At 41.9% G+C, this 20,445-nt stretch overlaps 1 long non-coding RNA gene across 2 annotated transcripts in view; it reads left to right on the forward strand.

Moving 5' to 3' along the window:
• The window catches only part of LOC136863121 (uncharacterized), a 55,409-nt gene that overhangs the window by 8,441 nt on the left and 26,523 nt on the right, over positions 1–20,445 (forward strand). For both annotated transcript variants that reach the window (XR_010859149.2, XR_010859150.2), the window contains exon 2: positions 1,649–1,861. This is a non-coding gene — a long non-coding RNA (uncharacterized lncRNA). The remainder of the gene's footprint in view (positions 1–1,648; positions 1,862–20,445) is intronic.

Here is a 20,445-nt window from a genome sequence, read left to right on the forward strand (position 1 = left end):
GGTTGGTGACCATGGGCTCCTTTGCTGAGTCCTGGCACTGCTTCCACTTACTTGTGCCAGGGTCCTCACTTTCATCTATCCTGTCCGACCTCCGTTGGTCAACTCTTGTTCTTTTCCAACCCCGACTGTATTAAAACGTTCAAGGCCTAGGGAGTCTTTAATTTTCACGCCCATCTTGGCCCTTGCCTTTCTTTGTCCGGTAGTTCATTTTTTGAAGTGTCGGATCCCTTTCTTTTTTCTCTCTCTGACCCTCTGTGGGTTGGGGACGCAGATGGAAACTACACCCACGGTATCCCCTGCCTGTCATAAGAGGCAGCTAAAAGGGGTGACCAAGGTATGATTGAATTAGAACCATGAGACTACTTATGATTAGTACCATCACATGAGGAACACCATGGGTGACCTTTACTTGCGAGTAGTACCACTATGTTATGAACGCAATAGGTTTGTAATTAGTATATACAGTGAGGGGTTCACTGTGTGTTTAAAGTGCCCATGATTAGTACCACTATATGCGGAACACCACGGACTTACGATGTCTGTGATTAGTACCATTATGGGAGAAACACCATGGGTCTGGGCATTGCCTGTGATTAGTACCACTATATGAGCAACGCTGTGGGTCTGCATTGCCTGTGATTAGTACCTACTATATGAGGAACACCACAGGATAGTTCGGGTCCCTGTGATTAGTACACCTATGTGAGGAATACCATGGGTTTGCGTTGCCTATGAGTGGCGCCATTATGCGAGAAACACCATAGGTCTGTGTTACCTGTGTGACGTACATGTGTGGAACACCATGAGTATACGTTACTTGTGATTAGTATCGTTACATAAGAAATACCATGGTTCTACTTTACTAGCGATAAGTGCTATTATGAGGGGCCGTTGATCTGGATTTTGGACCCCTTTATACACCAAACATCATCGATTCAGGATGGTGCTTAGCAAGCAACCTCTTGGTCAGTATATACTATAGTTTCTGGGAAGGTGGGGCATTGCGGGTCGGATCCACTGATTGTTTTAGTTTTATAATCATGGTTCATCATCCTCTTTTTGAATTCTTATCAGTGGATTGATTTTGGAATTATTTTTAACTTTCAGTATTGTGAGTTGGATCTACTGATTACTTTAAATCATATTCATTCTTTCATTCTTCATCATCCAGTTTTGAATTGTGGTCAGTGGATGTATTTTGGACTTTTAAATTGTCATTACATTTCATCTCATTTTCTACCATTTATGGACCGATGACCAATATGTTAGGCCCCTTTAAACAACAGGCATCATCATCATCATCATAAAATGATTATCTTACTTTCTAACAGTGTGGATAATGATTAAACTTCCCTAGCATTGACATTTTCTTCTTCAGTCAAATCACTAACCTGTTTAGCAATTTCCATAAATTAAGTCATTGTTGTTCTCCTTTGCTTCAGTGATTTATCGAAGCTTTTGAGCTCCATATTCCACATGGGTACAATGGTTCTTCCTTCTTCAAGTTCTAAATATCCCGTCACAGTCACTACTAACTGTTGTGTATTACCACTACATGCAGGAACAGTAAATTAAGGAACCATTACTAATTAAAACTAGAAGCTCACATATACTGAATTTAATGAAAAAACACTTCTTATTTTTACAGCCTGCATCACACTTCATCTTTTTTTAAACACATCAACCATTATTCCAATCAGCAGGTGATTGACATCCAGATCAAGGAGAGGAAATGGCGCTGGATTGGACACACATTAAGGAAGCTACGGAGGCGGACATTTCTTTAACTACGAAACACAAACGTACTGCATTACTTTGATGCAGTTCTTCAGGTTGCAGTTCATCATCACATCAAACACAGGTATGATTAAAATTTCCGTATGATGCAGATTACATGTATAAAACTAGTAGTGTACATAAAACTGTATGTTACGTATACAATGAATCGAATGCACACATGGTCAGCTTGTTAAAATGAGTATGATAATGGGTCTCAGGCCGGCCCCGTGGTGTAGGGGTAGCGTGCCCCGGGTTCGATTCCTGGCCAGGTCAGGGATTTTTACCTGGATCTGAGGGCTGGTTCGAGGTCCAGTCAGCCTACGTTATTAGAATTGAGGAGCTATCTGACGATCTGATGGTGAGATAGTGTCCCCGGACTAGAAAGCCAAGAATAACGGCCGAGAGGATTCGTCGTGCTGACCACATGTCACCTCGTAATCTGCAGTGCCGTGCGGGGGGGGGGGGTAACGGGTTTGAAGAGCAAAATACTGCAGGCATGCACAACATGAGAGTAAACACCTGATGAGTCCGTCCGTGGGTCGTGTAAGAGTCCGGGTTACACAGAACACATAGCTGCTGTATTGGTGCGCGGTACTGCTATTCACCTGAAGCTAGTCAGAAAATCTACAAAAAATATGAGGAATGCTCAAAATTAATATATAGGAAACGGTTTCAAAAACTTGCTCATAAATAGCAGAAGCAGTGCGCGGGTCAGATGGACGAAACTATTCCCCTATTTGTGTGATGTCATCGAAGCTGCAGTACGACCTGTATCTATAACGAAGCGGGATCTTCTTTCTTCTGTGACAAATCATGTTGGGGTGGATCTTATATGCAAGTTTTAATTTTTTCATTTTCTTTGTCTCGAAAAGTCAGGGGAGGTCCAATGCACAAGGAAATACGGTATTTTCAAACAACTTACACTAAGTGCTTCTGCAGCTTTCTTCAGGTAAGACACTGCATCTTAATGCAATTACCGGTAAGCACATTATTGTATTTAACTCCATTAGGACACGATATACCAGTATGCTTACTTTCATTGAACACCCTAGTGAGAGTAAGCTGCTGGTGTTTCTTTGCAAGTTAGCAGAAATGGACTTTTAGAAACCATTTAATAATTTTTAAGCACACTGACAACATTTTTCATCTTTTTTCCCCATTGGGTGTGTAATTTCATCAGTGAAAACCCATATTTTCTCATTTTCACCTGCAACTCTCGAGTTTTGAAAATATTCCTACATAGCACTTTGGAAGGTAGCATTTCCTTTTAAAGTAGATTCATATGATGGTTTGAAGCTCATGTACTTCACAAGAAAATAATTAACCTCTGGATTATTCACTTTAAATCAGGGGCAGCTTTTCAGGTGAAGTGCCACTTCACCACTTATTTTTACCATAATGAATTACTTAAATTTATTTTTCTTATGACATTTGTTGGTTTTATGGAAAGAAAATGTTTTATTGTATGGCGTTTAGAGCACCTCATCACCTGATGAGAACCAGGTGAACTCATAAAAGCGCCGGCTGTCGGCCACAGTACGGCGCGTGAGACTGAGTGAAGACGAGAGATTCCGCAGCTGCCTCTACCTCCCAAGTGCTCCCTCCTAGCGCTTGGCCTTGGCGGTTGCCATGACAACCGTGACGTCCCCGCGTACTTTCCACATAGCGGAATGTGCTAGTGAAGTTGTAGGAAGAGCGGAATGTTTCGTCTTCCCTGCGTCATCCTGTGTGAAGTACGAGTACTTACGCATCGTGGTTCATTCGTAGTGTTGTGCTGTTTTATTTAAATATGTATCCTATTTATGACATAGTGTGCATTTTATTATAAACACCATTTTCACATTGGAAAAACGAAGATCAGAATGAAGTTCTACGTTTTGATCGCCCTACTGAATCACTGCAAATTTGTGCTACAAAAGAGTGAAACATTCCGGTAAATCTTACAATCTTAGTTTCAAACGATCGTGGTTTAAGGAATTTCCATGGTTGTGCTCCTCTCCAGCTCTACAGAAGTTGTTTTGTTGGGCCTGCTTGCCTTTTATCAATAAAAATAACGTTTGGAATAAAGAAGGATTTTCAGCCCTTTTGAACATAACACGTTCTTTACATAAGCACTCAGACTCTGCAGAACATAAAATTCGGCAGCTAGATTTCAAGACATTGGAAACAAACCAAAATACGATCTCTGATGTCCTGAAGGAAAATGCCAGACTGTATATTGTAATTGTACAGTTCAGTGAAAATGTACATTTAAATAGGCTTTTCCTTCAGTTGGTAATTGATGCAGTGCTCTATTTAAGTAAGCAAGAACTAGCTTTTCGTGGTCATGACGAAACATTAAATTCAGTAAATCGTGGTCACGTGCTGGTCCCTCCGCCAGTCACAGGTACGAGGTACGAATACAAAACAACCAAAAACAACATGTAGTTCCTAAATCTTGCCCTCCTCTATGGTGTAGTGGTTAGTGTGATTAGCTGCCACCCCGGAGGCCCGGGTTCGATTCCCAGCTCTGCCACGAAATTTGAAAAGTGGTACGAGGGTTGGAACAGGGTCCACTCAGCCTCGGGAGATCAACTGAGTAGAGGTGGGCTCGATTCCCACCTCAGCCATCCTGGAAGTGGTTTTCCGTGGTTCCCCACTTCTCCTCCAGGCAAATGCCGGGATGGTACCTAACTTAAGGTCACGGCCGCTTCCTTCCCTCTTTCTTGTCTATCCCTTCCAATCTTCCCATCACCCACAAAGGCCCCTGTTCAGCATAGCAGGTGAGGCCGCCTGGGCGAGTTACTGGTCATCCTCCCCAGTTGTATCCCCCGACCCAGAGTCTGAAGCTCCAGGACACTGTCCTTGAGGCGTTAGAGGTGGAATCCCTCGCTGAGTCCGAGGGAAAAACCACCCCTGGAGGGTAAGCAGATTAAGAAAGAAAGAAGTTCCTAAATCTGTTGCTCGAAACCAAACGGGTAATAGCTCTTCACCATACTTTACAGCCACGAGCCGCCACTGCTTTAAATTTAAGAATACCCACTCAATCTGTGGTAAGTTGTAGCTTCAAGGCATTGGAAATATGTTAGTTATTTGTAATTAGTATGTGATGGTATTGTATTTACAATGTAAAGCTAGTAATAAGTCAGTGTACTGCTCAGTCTCTTGTAAATCATAATGTTAAGGCATTGGAAATATTTAAGTTGTCTGTGAATTTGTATGTGATTGCTCTGTAATTAATATTGTGCTACAGTATATTTTGTAAAATTTGGGTGCATTTCTGAGCGACTGCATTGTAATTATGGTATGTCGTATCATCTTTAAATTCTTAACCTCTAAACAGGGTAAATAGTTACCTAGTGCCAACCAACCAATGAGTAATTATTCATCACAACTGAAATTTGTTCTAATGCGAACTGTAGCTTGTGGCATATATAACCAACCAACGGAGAATGCAATTTAATTGAGTTACAGTATTTAAATTAGTTTTAATTATTGTTAATTTATTTTAAATTAATACAGTAAATATTTAAATCAGAAGTGCAAATGCAATGATTTCATTATAATATGAATAATATAATAATATTTTACTATGATCATCATTTTAATATACAAAAGAAGAAGGGTTATATAAATATGTACAATTATCAAACTTTTTTTGTTGTTTGCTTTACATCGCACTGACACAGATAGGTCTTATGGCGACGATTGGATAGGAAAGGCCTAGGAGTGGGAAGGAAGCGGCCGTGGCCTTTATTAAGGTACAGCCCCAGCATTTGCCTGGTGTGAAAATGGGAAACCACAGAAAACCATCTTCAGGGGTGCCGACAGTGGGATTCGAATCCACTATCTCCTGGATGCAAGCTCACAGCTACACGCCCCTAACTGCCACAATTCCAACTCGCCTGGTAAAATATCAAACTACCGGTACTGTGATAACATGGAGATATTAAAGAGAACCAACTATCCATAAACTAATGGGGCAGCATTGCAATTTGTCTAGGTTTTTTCAAAAGTCTTTTACATCTAGTTGACCCTCCCATATTCATATGTTGTATCACTGTCACAATCTTCTCATAAATATTCCCCTATTTTAATTTCAGTTACAGAATTTTCAATCCTACCCATGTTCGTGATACTCTCGGTTATTTCTCAGCACTCACTGATACACAAATCATGTATTTGCAGAGAAACAAAATATATACAAGAAATGGTCGATTTCAAGAGAAAAATACTGCAGGCATGTACAACATGAGAGTAAACACCTGATGAGTCCTTCCAAGGATCGTGTAAGAGTCCGGATTGCACAGAACACATGGCTGCTGTATTGGTGCGCAGTACAGCTATTCGCCTGAAACTAGTCAAAGAATCTACAAAAATCTGAGTAATACTGAAAATTAATATATAGGAAAGGGTTTCAAAAACTTACTGATAGATAGCAGAAGCAATTAGAGATAGCCAGACGCCTATTGGCGACTACTGCAACTTACAAATACAGTGCTATGCAAAACTTAAGGATGAGATAGATAAAGCAACATTACATATCAACTACTCAGTGGAAATGAATGAAAGTGCGATAACATGTTGCCAGAGGTCTTCCACGTGTGCATAGAGACCTGGCATGAGGTTAGTGCACCAAATGGGTCTGGCCCCACAAAACAAGGCAGTTGAAGGATTGGGACAAGATAGTGTAAATCAATCGGCTAGCTGTTATGGTGCACTGTGATGGTGTTATTCATTACAACATGGCCCGGAGACAACATTTGGATGACTTCACAAGGGGAAGAATCAGCAGGAAACTGAGAGAAGGATGAAGTGTGATAAGTGTAGCCCAAGAGTTTGGTATTGCTCACAGCATTGTTTTACATGCATGGAGAGCATTCTGACCTACAGGCACTGCTGCCTGAAGGAGAAGAATGGGTCCGCCATGGTCAACTACAGCAGCAGATGACCTCTACATTGTGCAACAGGCAAGAAGAGACTCACGTTAAACAGCAGGTGCAATTGCAACCACATTTAACAGGACTGCAAGGCACCCAATCTCAAACTTCTCAGTGGCATGGTGACTGCATGGGGGTGGTCTGTTTGCCCGACGACCATTACGTTATTTTCTGTTGACACCCGCACATCGGAGGCACCGTTTGCGATGGTGGCAAGAGCATCAGGTCTGGACTGACGAGGAGTGGGGTCGTGTGCTCTTCTCAGATGAGAGCAGATTCAGTGTGGGTAGTGATTCTAAGCGTACCCTCATCTGGTGAGAGGTGGGAGCACGTAATGCACCCAGGAACATTGTCGAACATGATAATTTTGGTAGTTCAAGTGTTTTGGTGTGGGGAGGCATAATGTTGCATGGGCGTACTGACCTCCAAATCTTTGAACGGGGTACATTCACCAGGCCAATATTATTGGGACGGTGCACTCCTTCCCCAAGTGCATCTTTTCATGGGTCCATTTCGGCCCTGACTTCATTTTTATGGATGAAAATGCAAGACCGCATCAAACAGCACATGTGGAGGAGCTCTTGGAACGAGAAGATATTTGGTGAATGGACTGGCCTGCCCATTCCCCCGACTTAAATTCCATTGAGCAGGTGTGAGACATGTTGGGCAAACGTATTGCAGCATGTCCACATGCACCAAAGACCATCCAGCAGTTGTCAACCGCGCTGGTGGAGGAACCACAAGAACTCCTTACCAGTCTTGTGGCCAGCATGGGAACAGGTTGCAGAGGATGCATCACTGTCCATGGTGATCACACGCCTTTTTAAGAACCATGTCCCTTCTTTTGTGATGTCTATGGGACCTTCAGTGAGTTGCATTGTCTTAAGTGTAATTTATTTTCTCTGTATAAAAGTGTCATTTCTGTTCGTCTCATGGCATATTCCTTTCAGTTGTCTACCGTACTATACTGGAGAAGTTCTTCCTATGTATGGTTCAAGTTTCATTGAGTTAAGCAATGTTACTTGGCAATGACACAACATGCAAAAGTTACTTTTGTCCTTAAGTTTTGCACAGCAGTGTAGATTTTGAATTTAAAAAATGCCCAAAAGGATCAAGCCCAATACGCGAGTAAGTGCTGTTGATGCCTTCAGGCATCTAGCCCAGTTAAGGGGTTACGGCTAAGTGTTGTTGGTACAACCATAGTTCCGTGTTGCCAATTAGAACTTCCAGCTTCTAGTACAATCCTTTCTCTATCAATCCATTATGTTCTGGTCACTGTCATCCAGAACCAGATTTCTGTTGCTTCCAGCTACTGCTTTTTTTTTTTTTTGTACACTAAGGTTCACATCTCACCTGCATATGTAAGCATACTCCAAACATAGGATTTTACAAACTTCTTTGTTCCTTAATACTCAGATTTTTGTTGGTTAGTAGAGACTTTTGGGGTTGGAATTCTCTCTTTGCCATTGCTATTCTTCCCTTAATCTCCTCCATGCATTTGTTACGTAGGTGCTTTGAAAAGTTCTCGGAATGTACTAGAATTAAGTACCTTACCTTGGTGGAACTGCTTTTATTTTTCAACATAGTCTCCCTGTAGACTAATGCATTTGGTCCAGCGATGTTCCAATGCCTTGATCCCATCTCGAAAATGAGATTCCTCCAGGCCTGCAAAATACCTCTCCAATTCGGCTGTCAGTTCTTCCCTTGTAGAAAATCTCCATCCACCGAGGAAAATTTTCAGCTTGGGGAATAGATGAAAGTCTGATGGTGCCAAATCAGGTGAATAAGGTGGATGTGGCAACAATTCGTACCCCAGTTCATGAAGTTTTGCCATGGCAATAACACTTGTGTGCAGCGGAGCGTTGTCCTGATAAAAGATGACCTTTTTCCTTGCCAAATCAGGCCTTGTTTCGTGAATCTTTTTCTGTAGTTGGTCTAGGAAGTTTGCATAGTATTACCCCGTAATTGTTTGGCCAGTAGGAAGATAATCCATCAGCAGAATGCCTTTTACATCCCAGAAAACTGAGGCCATGACCTTTCCGGCCGAACGCACTGCCTTTGCTTTCTTTGGTGGTGGTGAATCACCATGTTTCCACTGCTTTGACTGCTGTTTTGTCTCTGGGGTATAGTAGTGGACCCAAGTTTCATCTGTAGTCACAAACCGGCGCAAGAAATCTTGTTGGTTGCACTGAAAACGGGCCAGACTTTGTTCGGACATTTCCAATCTGGTGCGTTTATTTTCCAATGTCAAGAGCCGCTGCATCCATCTTGCGGATAATTTTTTCATACCCAATTCTTCGGTTAAAATATAATATACCCATTCAGAAGACATCCCTACAGCTTCAGCAATCTCCCGCAATTTCTGTCAACGATCCTCCATGACCATTTTATGCACTTTTGCGATAAATTCTGGGATCGTAACACTTTTTGGCCATCCACTACGCAGATCATCATCCAAGCTCTCCCAACCAAATTTAAACTCGCTGGTCCCCTTGGCAACAGTTGAAAATGAAGGAGCAGAGTCCCCCAGTGTGTTCTGAAAGTCGGCATGAATTTCCTTTGCTTTCATACCTTTCTTTACAAAGTATTTAATCACTGCTCGAATCTCAGTTTTTTTCCATTGTCACAAATCACTACGCGGGAACAACAACAAAGAGTCATCACTACCACACTCCTGCAGCTAGAGCACTGACGCGCCACGTGTTCACTCACAAAGGATGTGTGATTATTGCGCGGGAACCTCGTTGCTCTAGCACTGACATCTAGTGGTGATTCCGAGAACTTTTCAAACTGTCCTCGTATCACTGGTAATAACACTTCCAAGGTAGTAGAATTTGTTTACTTCCTCCAGTTGTGCATTTCCTGTTGTTGTTGGGTGCTCTTCTTTGGTTTACTTTTTTGTTTACTATCTTTCCCTAGACTTCTTTGCATTGATTTTAAGTTCCCATTTTTCCAGATCCTCCTTAATATTCTTAGCATCTGATTCATGTCTTACTTTGGATCTGTGATCGACAGCAATGGTGCCTGCAAACCTGTGTGTCTGTTTTCCATGTACTTTTATTCCTTATGTGTTACCTTTCAGAACTGTAGTAGCTTATTCTAAGATGTTGAATAAATAGGGTGGCAGGGGGAATCTTTGTCTCACTCCTGTTTTGATTTATGCTATTTCCTTAATTCCATTGACCTCTGTTTCTATGGATTGTGATTTGTACAAATTTCAAATAAGTTGCATATCGTTCTAGTGGAGCCCTATGTTCTTCATAGACTGTAACTGAAGTTTCCTTTCTACCTTGCTAAAGTCCTTCTCTGAGTTACGAAAAGTGATGAACGTTCGTCTGTTTACTTCCAATCTCCTTTCAAAAATCAAGCATGAGGATAAAATTGCCTGTCTGAAGCCAATTTGATCTTCATCTAAAGATTCTGTATTCTATCTTTTTATTATAATGAGAAGACTTTTGGATGAGGTAAAGAGTTATTGTATGATAGTTGGAGCAGTCCATGGTATTGCTCTTTTTTGGCAAGGTGATTGTCTTACTTAGAGTGAAGTCCTTCAGAGTTATTGCTTCCTCTTAGCATTTTGTTATGATTTCAAACAATTTTCTCTCCCATCTCCTATAGTATTTCAGGCAGGATCTTGTCCATACCAGTTATTTTCTAGGTCTGGAGGTTTTCTGTGTCTTCTCTGTATAATTTCAAGCATTTAGCAACCTTCTCTTCATCAAGCATGAGTCATATAGCTTTTATCCTTACCTACAGTATGTTTAGTACTTACGGTGTATTGCACTTCATTATATGCCTTGTCCATTTTTCCATTCCCCATGTCTGTCTCAATCTCTTCACTTGCCTCTCTCATCCACTTTTCTTTCTCGTGGCAACATTTCTGTAGGATGAGATTCTTAATAAGATATTATATTCTGTCAGGTTTTCTTCTTTTTTTCAGTTCATTATTTTGCTATATGAGATCAAGAATTTCCTGTGTAATCTGTGGTTTTCTTGGTTTTAATGTCCATTAGCCCAACACATGCTTTGCTGTTTCTGCTATTTCAGTCTTTATATATCCGCCCACTCTAGTTTATTAATATGAGTTCTGTTGGTTCATCCTTTGAGTTGTTCCATTACTTCCTGTTCCCTCAGTTTTTCTAGGCACATTTTGGCCAATTTATCTTCTGTAGCTCTTAGAAAGCACACTTTGCCATAACCAGTGTGTGGTCACTGTCTGTATCCACTCCTAGATAACTGTGACTTTGCTTAAACTGGTTACTATAACTTTGTTTTACAAGTATGTGTTCTATTTGGTGTCGGCTGATATCTCCTGACAATTTCCAAATGTATCTTCTCCTTAGTGGAACTTAAGAAAATGTTTGTTACAGTTTTATCTTGTGCTCAATGCCGAACTCCAGTAGTCCGTCACCTCTTAGATTCTTTACACCCAAGCCAAAAATGCCTATACTTACTGTGTACTGCTGTGAACCCACCTCTGCATCGAAGTCTCCCAGGATGATATTTCTATTTTTGTTTACCTGTTTCATCACATCCTCTATCTGTTCATAAATTTTTCACTTTCATCATCATCAGTGTTAGATGTTGGCAGATAAATTTGAATGAGCACCAAATTTACAGTACTGGCTTCAATTTCAGTCAAGATTGGCTGGTTGTTTATGTGGTATGTTTTTAATAGATTGTCCCCCCATTTACATCAAAATAAAATTACCACTCCATTAATCCCTGATTGTTCCAGACCACTATGTATTACTCTGATATTGTCCAACCAGAAATCTCTGTTCCTTACTCACCTAGATTCACTTACGTTTAAAATATCATCTGATTCTATCATTGTCCTCTTGATTTCATATAGCTTTCCAAGGTCCAATTTAGAGTCCTTTCGTTTCAGGTGCTGATTCTGAATGTACATCCTTTCTGGTGACAAGGGTTCTCTTGATGATGACCTGAGTGCTCTTGTCCATTCCACTCATGCCAGATCTTGGCTTCTGATTTTTGTGATCACTAACAGATATTTGTCTATTCATGGTTGCTCTCTTGGGAAGAAGTGCACGCTACCATGACAGTCACCCATAATATGAGGAACAGATGCTGCCCACAAGCTGCCACCCTGGCTCAGATGCTTGCAGTTATGAATTTCAGTTTCATTTCCTCCACTGAGAATCCATCAGCCCACCAAGAGCACTCCTCCACTTGAAGCCCTCGGTCCTCTTAGTTGGTCAGGTTATTTCTCCCCCCTCCCTAACACTTGATGGTGAATCGCTGACAGTATGGAATACTCGGTACTGTAGCGGGTATTACCTATTTATTTTTTTATTTTTATTTTGCCATTTGCTTTACGTTGCACCGAGACAGATAGGTCTTATGGCGGCGATGGGACATGAAGGCCTAGGAATGGGAAGGAAGCGACCGTGACCTTAATTAAGGTACAGCCCCAGTATTTGCTTGGTGTGAAAATGGGAAACTACAGAAAACCATCTTCAGGGCTGTCAACAGTGGGGTTCGAACCCACTAACTCCCAGATGCGAGCTCACAGCTGTGCCACCCTAACCGCATGGCCAACTCACCCGGTCCTTTAATTATTATGCTACACTACTTTTTTGTTAGATTTTTGTTTCTTGTTTTAATGTACTTCCTTTTCATTCTTCTTTGTTATCCTGAAATGTCTTCTTTTATTAAATTTTGTGTTTTGATATCATTTCCTATAATATTTGATTTCATATAATTGAAGGGTTCTATCAGAGATCATCACAAACCACACTGAGTGATTTTAAGTTTTATTAATGGCTGTGTTGCTTTTCAACAGATGTCTCCATACACTTATCATTGGGTGATATCTAGTGACAACTTAAGATATTATAAGCTATTGTTGTTCTCTGTTATCCTGCTCATCTTGCAAATCTCTGGAAGATACGGTCACAAGCCACCAGAAAATATTGTTAAGGTGTCTCTGAGAACTGTAAATTTAGTTAGTGGGATGTAAGATCAATAATATTAATTATTAATACTGTTAAAATTATTATTACAATTATTGGTTTTATTATTATTATTAGTAGTAGTAGTAGTAGTAGTAGTAGTAGTAGTAGTAGTAGCATATTCCTAATACATTTGTAATTATTTTATAACGTAGTTTTTTAATTATTTCCTACTTACTGTAAATTGTACAGGTAGCAGGTAGGGACCCTCTTCGGAGGCAGCCCTACCCAGGGAGTGGCGCCCCTGCCTATGTGAGTCCCAGAGCACACTGACCCGGTGTGTAACATCTGGTAAGGGTCCCAGCTCAGGGTTACAAGTGAAGACCTCAACGGTATCTGCAGCGGAGAAGGTGGACTTCAGTATGGTGCAGATGATGGAAGAGGCAGCCATGGACTCGGGGATAAATAAAAGTACAATCTAAAGAGGCCAATGGCTTCAGCCAGATGAGGCTTTTTAGGAGGGCCGATGGTCCCTCAGTAGAGGAAGTGCTCCTGAAAAACCTCAGCGGTGACCCAACAAAACCTAGAAACTTCACCGCAATAACAGCAGACCAGATTGCAACCCAATTACTCATGAACGGAAAGACGAAAGTACAGAGTACACGGGAGCAACTGGAACGAATCCCAGGAAGTGAGAACCATAATCTCCAAGAGCCCTTCACCTTGAATGAACTGGAGCCTGCCATCTCCACCTTGAAATTAAATAAAGCTGCTGGCATCGATGATACCAGAGTAGAACAGATCAAGAAGTTCGGCCGGCCAACTCTGCAATGGCTGCTTACAATGATTGAGTGTGTATCTAAGCTTTATATTCCCAAGCTCTGGAGGAAAGCTCACGTAGTTGCACTATTTAAGCCTGGTAAGGAGCTAAACGATCCTAAAAACTTTCGCTCAGTATCATTGTTATGTCGTTTCAAGACCTTCGAGCGCCTTATCCTTAACCGAATTAGTGGCATCCTCGAAGGAAAGTTCATTCCTCAACAAGCTGGTTTTTTACCTGGAAAGTCATGCTACAGTCATATATTGAACCTTACTCAACACATCGAGGATGGTTTTGAACTGCGTAAGGTAACAGGAGTTGCCTTTGTTGAGTTAACAGCTGCCTATGACACTATCAACCACAGAAAGTTGCTGAGGAAAATTTACCAGCTCATTAATGATTATCAACTAACATCTCTTATTGGCATTCTCCTGCAGAATAGAAGATTCCAAGTCTCTCTCCGTGGTAAGAAGAGCAGATGGTGCATACAAAAGAACTGTTTACCTCAAGGCAGTGTGCTAGCCACTGCGCTCTTTAATATTTACACTAATGATCATCCCATAACGGAACATACCAGGCTTTTCATCTATGCTGACGATACTGCAGTGGCTGCCCAAAGAAGACATTTGAAGAGGTGGAGGGAAAGTTGACCTCTGCACTAGATACTCTTAGCTCTTACTATGAAGGCAATCATCTAAGGCCAAATCCCAACAAGACTCAGGTGTGCGCATTTCACTTCAGGAATAGAGAAGCTCAGCAGGAACTGGATATTACATGGCAAGGCAAACGACTTGAACATTGTCCAGCACCTGTGTATCTATGTGTTACTCTTGACCGAACACTGTCCTTCAAGAAACATTGCCACAACACCAGTCTGAAAGTCAGTTCATGGAACAATATTTTAAGAAAGCTCACAGGCACTACCTGGGGAGCAAGCCCTCGCGTCCTGAGAACCTCTGCTCTTGCTTTGTGTATGTCTGCTGCAAAGTACGTTTCACCTGTGTGGTGTGCATCCACTCACACCAAACAGGTTGACATTGCAATCAACGAGACCGTACGAATCTTGTCAGGATGTCTGAAGCCAACTGCAGTTGACAAACTCTACCCGATTGTTGGAATAGCTCCCCCCACTATCAAAAGGGCTGTTGCTGCTGATGCAGAGAGAACGAAGCAGACTAATGATTCTCGCCATACACGGCATGATCACCAGGCTGTAGTTTGTCGACTGAAGTTGAGAAAGAGCTTCTTCACCAGGACTCAACCCCTGGTAGGAACATCGGAGTCTAACCGCATCACCAGGTGGAAGAGCATGCTGCCGTCTGATACCCCTACAAAGGAAATGACCTGCCCTACCTTATTTGGAGATCACTTAATCGTCTTAGGGTGGGCATTCCTCTTTCCAAGACTTACATGCAAAAATGGGGCATACTTCCAGCTGATGGAGACGCATCCTGCAAGTGTGGTGTAACACAAGATCCGAACCACCTGGTCATCTGTCATCTGTCCTCTACTAGAACAACCCTGCACTACACAGGACCAGATTGAGGCAAACAAGAAGGCCATTGGAGTTGCTACATTTTGGAAATGCTTACCGGACACGGAATGATGATGAGAGGAAATGCTACTGAATGGTTTACTCAGCGGAGAAGGTGGGCTTCAGTATGGTGAGTGAAGCAGAAGAGAAAATGCCAGGCAGACTGGCTATGAAGGCGCCACTCAGTTTTTCTCGAGTCAGCGGCAGTCTGTTGCAGTTTCGAATTTTGACACCACATGTCTCATGCATATGTGCCGTGCTGAAGGATTCTGAAATCATAGTGTGTGGGTCACTTCCTGGCAAGCTGTGATCCATCTTAAACAAATCCATGCCAGTGGCACTTTTCACTCCAAGTTCAACGGCGATGGGATAAGGACGGTGGAGGCAGGTTCTCGGGTGAAACAGGAAGCCTTCAGTTTGGATCTGCATGTTAGCAGCGGGTGTGTGATGGTCGTCTTTCTAAGAATTGTGACTACTTGGGAATTCAGTCCCGCACTTGTGTTTGGACAGGCCTATTTAGGATCACCGCTACCCACCCCATAATTGGGAAGGCCATAGAAAAGGTGGGCTAACCATCAGAAGTCACACTTTTGTCTGGCTAGGCTACCGCACCCAGTGGGTCACCCCATATGCGGTCGAAACAATCAAGGAATACAATTTATAATTGCGACATGGAATGTCCAAACACTGCTTGACAGGAAAGAGAGCAACAGACCTGAAAGGAGGACAGCTCTTGTTGCTCATGAGCTTTCTAGATTAAATATTGACGTAGCTGCCTTAACTCAAACAAGATTATCCAGTGAAGGCAAAGTTATTCAATCCAGTTCAGGATATACCATCTTTTGGAAGAGTAAGGAGGATGGAGAGACAAATATAGTTGCTAATCACCAACATGTCCCAACTGCAGTTAGTGAAAGACTTATGACTCTCCATATACCACTCTCCAGAGATACAGTAGTTGCATGACTCTCATCTCTGCTTATGCTCCAACATTAGATGCTGATGAAGATGTAAAAACCAGTTCTATAACTTGCTTTCCACAACCATCTCCAACGTACCAACTAAGGATAGGCTCTTCCTACTAGGTGACTTCAAATGCTTGAGTTGGGAAGGATAATCTGCTATGGGAAAATGTAATGGGCAAACAAGGACTCGGTAGTTACAATGCCAATGGATTGCTGCTTCTTGGTCGATGTACTGAACATGAACTTTTTATAACTAATAAGCAGTTTTGCCTACCTAATCGCTTCAACACCACACGGATGCACCCTCACTCTAAGCACTGGAACATCATTACATCATTACTCCACAATGTGATAGGATGTCCTTATCACCAGGTCAGCTAGAAATGTTGATGAATGCTGGACAGAGCAAAAGTTGCTATTCTCTCGTTTTAGAATCAGTCTTCGCCATAAACCACCCAGGCATTTTCAAACCCCATCCAGGCAGAAGTCTGATACATCTAAACTTTGAGATGGACCCACTGCCATGAATTTCCACAATATGATCTCCGACATGCTGGCAAGTCAACACAAAGAATGTTGAGCAGGAATGGGCCACATTGCGGAAAATAATCACAGAATCAGCTGAGAAAACCATTGGTTTCAAGAAAAATGTAAGACAAAACTGGTTTGAGGACAACAACAAACAGTTTTTGTGTGTCATCAATGCTAAACAAGAAGCCTATCTATGCCTTCTTCAAGGTCCATCTTCAGATGCAAAGAAAGCACACTTCCTCGAACTCAAGCTCAAATATCAGGGGCAAATAAGAGAGAGAAAGAACAACTGGTGGCAGCAGAAAGCTCAGAAACTGCAAAGTATGTCTGATGCCTGAAACTTGCGTAACTTCTATGCAGGAATAAAGGAGTTATATGGCCCAACTTGCTCTTCCTCCAGGACACTGAAAGCTGCTGATAATGCTACCACTATTACAGATTGTCAAGAAATCCTAGTACATTGGAAAGAACATTCTCCATTCTTCTCAGTCAGAGTTCAAATGCTGCTGAAGACTTTCTCAATGATGTGCCTATACATCCCAAACAACCATGGATGGATCTTCCACCAACATTCAAGGAATTAGATGCCACTCTCGGTAAACTGAAACCTGGCAAGGCTCCTGGTCCAGATAACATTCTTCTGGAAATGATTCAAAGTTGAGGCCTACCTCTGAAGACCATACTTCGTACTCTTATCCTCTTAATAGGGAAACCTGCGAAGTACCCGGTGACCTTAAAAATACCACTAGTTTAAAAAAAGTTGAACGTAGTGTTTGTGGCAACTATTGCGGTATATCATTGCTATTTATAGCAGGTAAAATTCTTGCTAGAATTTTGCTCAGTCACCTGCAGATTATTTCTGAGAGGATCCTACCCGAGTCGCAGTGTGGATTTTGAACGTCCAGAGGCACAACAGATACGATCTTCTGTGCAAGGCAAATCCAGGAAAAATGCAGAGAGCAAAGGACTCGTTTTATACCTAGTGTTCTATGATCTGGAAAAGGCTTTCGACTCAGTCTCGAGACCAGCTATGTGGACAGTACTGAAACACTTTAGCTGTCCACTGCATTTTGTAGATCTAGTTAAGGCTCTTCATGATAACACCTCTGGGCAAGTCGTTCATCAAAATACTATCTATGATCCATTTCCAGTCACTCATGGATTGAAATAAGGACCTAGCTGCCATGCTATATGGAACATCTGCCAACAACCAAGATGGAAAGGTCAGATATTGCTTCGCTGGGGGACTGTTCAATCTGGATAGACTTCGCTCCCCAAAGCTTACTAAGATTTCCTCCGTTACGGAATTGCAGTATGCAGATGAAGAGCTGCAACAGTCAGTTGTTTCATGAGTGCTTGTGATCGTTTTGGTCTCTCCGTTAATTTTCAGAACCAAGGTATTCTCACAACCTGCACCTGGATCGAACCTCCCTTCTTTCAATATCTCCATTGCGGATACTCCACTGGAGCAGGTTGACAACTTTTCATATATAGAAAGTATCCTCTCAACAAATGCTAACTGCTCATAAGAAGTTGATAGAAGAATTGGTCTGCCTACTCAGCATTTGGATGTTTATCTCGTCATGTCTTCATGAATAAGGACCTTACAATGCATACCAAGGTCATGGTTTACCATGCTGTTGTCATATCAACACTGCTTTATGGTTGTGAAACGTGACCCTCTACCATCACATTATCAGAAAACTAGAGCACTTCCATCTGCAAAAACTTAGATCCATCTTGAACATCAAATGGGTGGACCACGTTACCAACCTTGCAGTTCTTGAGAAAGCACATGCTATAAGCATTGAGGCTACCATCATTGGCCACCATCTCAGATGGATAGGGCACATCCATCGCATGAGTGAAACCAGGCTTTCTTGTCAACTTCTGTATGGTGAACCTGTTCCGGCACAAGACCTCTTAGAGCCCCTTTGAGTTGTTTCAAGGATCAGCTAAAGCATACTATGAAAAGAGCTGGAATTAACACTCAGTCCTGTGATATGCTTCCTGAGAAATGTACACTTAGGCGCCACACTGTTTCTACATCAGTTTCGGTATTTGAAGAGGAACGATGGCGACGTGAAGAGGATAAACGACAAGCACGGAAGCTCCGTCGACCTCAATTCCGCCCTCCCCCAACTATTTCATGTGATCTGTGTGGATGTACGTTTCATGCCAAGGTTGGACTACTAAGTCATATTAAACATATTAACAAAGCTTTGCGAGTGTGAATATGTAAACTGCTGAAGAATATGTTTACTTGGATACGAGTTGCAGCCGCCGCTGGCGACTGTAAATTGTAATAGTTTCATGTATTTCTTAATCTTGGCTTAGTGTAAGAGAAAGCTTCATAGCTGTAACTATGCCAAGCAAAACAAGGCAAATAAATAAATAAATAAATAGTGTGGCTTGTGTATATTTCTCTGTTAAATATGATTGTAAATTTTCTTTATTGACAGAATGTTCCAAAGACTAGAGGAAGTAACAAAGACAAAGACAAAGTTACCTCCGTACAGGCCATGAAGGCCCTTGGAGGAGTGGAAGGTAAAGGCTTCCACCATTGTTAACCTCGGCATGTGATGGGGTAGAGTGGCTAGCTCTACGCCCGGCCACCTTTGCCCCCAGGAATTAACCTGGTTCTCATTTTTGGTGTAGGCTGAGTGAACCTCAGGGCCATATGCACCTCCGGAAGTGGAAATCTCGTATCTTAAATTTTCGATTTCCTGACGGTGATTCGAACCCACGTCCTTCCGGGCGAACCGAGCACGCCTTTACCGCCTCGGCCAGGCAGCCCCTCTAGAGGAAGTAAAGTAACACCTTTTAAAGTAGTCAAAAGTAGGCAAAAGTATTTAAATATCAAAATTTGCACTTAGTTTTTATTTCTGAAAGCCAAAGTATGTAAAGTAATTGCATCTTTATAAATATGTAATTTCATACTCACAAAACTAAAGGGAAGAATGTATATGAGATATAATTGTAAGGTATGTGATGATGCACAGTGGTCTAAATTTAATAATATAAAACCAAACTCCATGGTGCAACAGCTCCGAAGGGCCATGGTGACTGCTGCTCAACCTGAAGGCCTGCAGATTATGAGGTGTTTAATTAAATAATACGGAACTCTGAAATTCACTCAAAAAACTAAAGAACTCTTCATATTAATATTGGCCAATGATAAAGCATTTCCTAATTAGATTTCATCAAACTTCGATTACACTCTCATCCAGAAATGCATTTTTGTGGCCCGTGACTGTCTCTGATGGAACCCTTCAATTGTTTGTTGTATTTTTGTTGTCATTATGTAATTTATGTTCTAATTTAATTCCACTGTTATTCTGCTGTAAGTAATCATTCTGATGGAATATTTCTCAGCTGCAATATATTTGTTTATGACAATAATGATGATGATAACCAAGCAGAGTGGCCATGCATGTTAACACATTATGGCTATGGCGCCGAGCTCTGCATTCAGGAGACACTTGGGTTTGAACCCCTTTGTCAGCTGACCTGTTAGTGGTTTTCTATGGTTTCCCATTTTCACTTACAGGCAAATGCCGGGGCAGTTCCTATTCGTAGGCCACAGCTGATTCCTTCTGCCTCCTAACCCAGTTTCATTCACCATCATTCATTTCATCTTCATTAGCTCCTCAACCGAGATTGGCAACAGGAAGGGCATCTGGCCGTAAAAATTTGCAATAATTTCATCTCCCCTCATCCCCGACCCCATATCAGGAAATGAAACTACACAATGATGATTATAATAATTTCGCTTGGCTTCTGCTAGCCTGGTGCAGCCCTTGTAAGGCAGGCCCTCCAACATGGGTGGGTGGCATCTGTTGTGTATGGGTGTTATTGTAATGGAGGATAGTGTTGTGAGTGGTGTGTGCATTGCAGGAGTGTTAGCCACAGTACAAATACCCAGTCTGAGCCACTGGAATTAACCACTCTCTGACCTGGCCAGGAGCTGAACCTGGGGCCT

This window comes from Anabrus simplex, chromosome 2, assembly GCF_040414725.1.
Source record: "Anabrus simplex isolate iqAnaSimp1 chromosome 2, ASM4041472v1, whole genome shotgun sequence".
In the NCBI taxonomy this organism is placed as follows: domain Eukaryota; kingdom Metazoa; phylum Arthropoda; class Insecta; order Orthoptera; family Tettigoniidae; genus Anabrus; species Anabrus simplex.